Source organism: Trichechus manatus, unplaced genomic scaffold, assembly GCF_000243295.1.
Source record: "Trichechus manatus latirostris isolate Lorelei unplaced genomic scaffold, TriManLat1.0 scaffold00004, whole genome shotgun sequence".
Lineage (NCBI taxonomy): Eukaryota > Metazoa > Chordata > Mammalia > Sirenia > Trichechidae > Trichechus > Trichechus manatus.
The window spans coordinates 7,536,973-7,540,604 of NW_004443940.1; the positions used below are offsets into that span (position 1 = coordinate 7,536,973).

Sequence of the window (3,632 nt, forward strand, 5' to 3'; positions counted from 1 at the left end):
GGGTCACCATGAGTCTGAGCTGGCTTGACAGCAACTAGCAACAATATAAAGATGACTTTCGCGGGATTTACCAGTGTGGAAAGAAAAGCAGTCTGTCTATTGATTGTCCTTCACTGCCATTTGCACTGTCCGCATGTAAACTTGTGCCTCAGGAAGAATTAACCAATGAACCGATTTAAAAAATCAACTTGTAGTAATTAAGGTGACGTTTATCTACAAGTGAACAGGGTAATTAATTTGGCCATAGTACAAAAGATGGAGAAAATAGACTCTGATAAGTGTCCTGAAGTATTTCTTTTCAATAAATTAAGATACAACTACAAATAGTCCATCTACCTATTAACTATATTGAGAGCTTCTGTGAGGCCTTCCTCAAAAAAAAAGCAAACCCATTGCCATTAAGTCGATTCCAGCTCGCGGCGACCCCAAGTGTCAAGAATAGAACCGTTGCATAGGGTTTTCTTGGCTGTAACCTTTATGGAAGCAGATTAACCTTTACGGAAGCAGATCACCAGACCTTCTTCCACAGTGCCACTAGGTGGGTTCGAACCGCCAACCTTTTGGTTAGTAGTCCAGCGCAAACTATTTGCGCCTCCCAGGGACTATCAAACTATGAAACTCTTCACAAATTTGTTGTCATCTTTGCACAGGGGCCATGCTAATCTTCTCTGTATTGTTCCAATTTTAGTATATGTGCTGCTAAAATAATAGTAAGAACTAAACTCTAAAACTACATAGAACAGATAAAAGTAGAGATGGATCAAGTTGTCTTAAAGAGACAGACTCGGTCTGCAGGGCTTAGCAGGTAGAAAGGTTAAAAGGGCCAGTCAATGCAGGCTTGATCAACCAAGAAGACATAGAAAAGGACATCATGATGGTGACCATCAGTGGAGCCCACTTGAGAACTGCCCACTGGAGATAGGCCCTCAGCCAATTGCTTTGAGTCTCCGAGCGCCATTGGCAAGGCCCTTCCTACAGTGGTAGTGGCAATGCCGGGCTTTTCCAGTGGAACATTTAATGCCATTAAACATCTGAACCACCTAAGCTCCCCTCGTTTGGATTCCCTGCTCGCTAAGCAACCTTCTGATGATTTGCCTTCCTTGGAGGTCTGTCTTCAGCGAAAGAATGTGCAAGCCATGTGGAGACAAGTATTCCAGACACAGGCAGTTCCAGTCCTCTTGTGAATCAATAAATTGACATCCTGGTTTCACGCCTCAGCTCTCCCAGCTTAGTTAGAGATGAAGCTGAGGGATGGATCCACGCTCAGCGTGCTGACAGATCCCGTTTCTAAACCTGAGGGCGGAGACCAGACCCTGGGCAGAGGAGGCACCACCCTGTGAGGTCTCTCTAGAGACTGCCAAACGCTCCCCCTCCCATGTCCTCACATTAACTTTGGCAAGCATGCTTTCTCCCTGAGACTCGTTTAAGCTTTGGATCTGGCTGCTGACTCGGAGAGCATTGATTTATACGGAAAGAACCAGATGTGAATTGGCAAATCTCTGATCTTATTAGACAGAGGACCCAAAAAATCAAACCCATTGCCATCAAGTCAATCCCGAGTCATAGGAACCCTACAGGACAGAGTAGAACTGCCCCATAAAGTTTCTAAGGCTGTAACTCTTTATGGAAGAAGACTGTCACATCTTTCTCCCGCAGAGCAGCTGATGGGTTCGAACTGCCGATCTTTCAGTTAGCAGATGAGTGCTTAACCTCTGCACCACCAGGACTCCTTAGGGAGAGGGCACTAGTGTGAAATCAGAGCAAATATGACCCTCCTCACTGACCAGCTAAAGCCACTCCTAATGTGTTTTGTGTCTGAAGATTAGTACATATTATTTGATCCTTGTCCACTTTCAATTAATTTTGGTCAATGTATGCCGTTTGTGCCTCTGGGTTGTCAATATTAAATACCATTTCATAGCTGTCAATTTTCTCCACCATAAAATGCAGTTAATAATACCTACCATGTCCTTGATTTAGTAGTCATTCATTCGACAAATGTTTATTGAGTGCCTGCCATGTGAGAGACAGTATGCCAGGCACTGGTGGTACTGGGAATATAAGAGATGCCTCATCCCTGCCTTCTCATGGGAAAGACATAAGTTAAATCAATAATGGCAATTGATTGATTAGTTACAGTTGTGATAAGGGTTGCAAAGAAGAAGTTCACAGAACACTTTTTGGAAGATCAAATGAGATCATCTCTCTGGTTTTCTGCCCACCCGATGGTCCATTGTCAAAGACCAGGAGATGAACAGCACAGTCTCTCACCAACTTATCTACTATGCTCCTCATTTTCTTTCTTTCCTATAAAATCTAATCCTCAGGTGAGCCCATCAACAAGCTCTCTGTTGGAATCCAACAATTGATCATGATTGCCAGAGTTGAAGAAACTGCACCGTGGACATCAGTTCAAGATGTCTATGTCTTTGTGATTCCAGAACCCACTATGCCTCTGCCCCTGCTGGCCCCTGGAAAAGGAAAGCAGGCCAACCTTGGCCACTGGGGCTGTGTACTCACTGCTCATGCTGCTTCTGCAATCTGGCAGAGCGTATCTCCTTCAATGGTAATTTTGTTTTTGTTCTTGTTTATCTTCCTCCCTTCCTTGAGGATTTTAGAATAAATTCACAAAGGAACTGTACTGGCAGAACTTCAACTCTTTTCTTAAAGGAAGTTTTCTTCATATGGAGAAAACTCCATGCAGATGATGGAGGAGGTTTTTCTCTCCCCTCCTTGCTGAGGAGTGTTAATCCTGGTGTTCTAGGGCCCAACCTCAGTATCAATATCCTCTCTACCAATTTTACTCCTGCAAACCTTCTGAAGACCTTTCTTGATACGACACGATTCTTTGCTGTTGTTGTTGTTGTTGAGAATATACACAGCAGAACATACACCAATTCCACAATTTCTACATGTACAATTCAGTGCCTTTGATTACTTTCTTTGAGTTGAGAAACCATTCTTACTCTCGTTTTCTAAGTAGTCCTCCTCCATTAACATAAACTCACTATCGCCTAAGATTCCTATCTAATCTTTCAAGTTGCTCTTGTCACTTTGATTCCATATAAATAGTTCTTAGAAGAGCATAACGCTCAAGTTGAGATGACAAGATTCTTGGGGTCCTCATATGGATTATCCTCTCCCTCGCCCTCCTCCATGACTGTCACTTCATTGAGAAGGCACCCCCCTAATGTCTATGTGGAGGCCCTGGGTAGTGCAAATGGTTAATGCACTCAGCTGCTAACCAAAATGTTGGAGGTTTGAGTCGACCCAGAGGAGCCTCAGAAAAAAAGCCTGGTGATCTACTTCTGAAAACAGCCATTGAAAACCCTATGGAGCACCGTTCTACTCCGACACACGAGTCAGAGTCGACTCAATGGCAAATGATTAATGTCTGTATGAAAACTATTTCCTCGGGACAAAGGATTAGATATGACTCAAAGCTTTGCAAACATAATGAGCTCTTTGAATATTTTTGTTGCTGTTCTTTATTTTTGAAACGGAGATGGTGCCAGGGAAAAGCGTGAGAAGGTGGCCAAAGCCACGTTCACGGAGCAGGCCCTCAGCTGGGCTCCACATCTTCCCCCTCCAGGTTCCAGGCTGTCGCAGCAGCCACAATCTGGTGCATGGCA

General features: G+C 43.9%; 1 non-coding gene across 1 annotated transcript; it reads right to left on the minus strand.

Moving 5' to 3' along the window:
* Positions 1-606: 606 nt before the first annotated feature.
* LOC111821151 (U6 spliceosomal RNA) lies at positions 607-718 on the minus strand. The gene has a single exon (XR_002824611.1). It is a non-coding gene; the product is annotated as a U6 spliceosomal RNA (small nuclear RNA).
* Between the last annotated feature and the right edge of the window lie 2,914 nt (positions 719-3,632).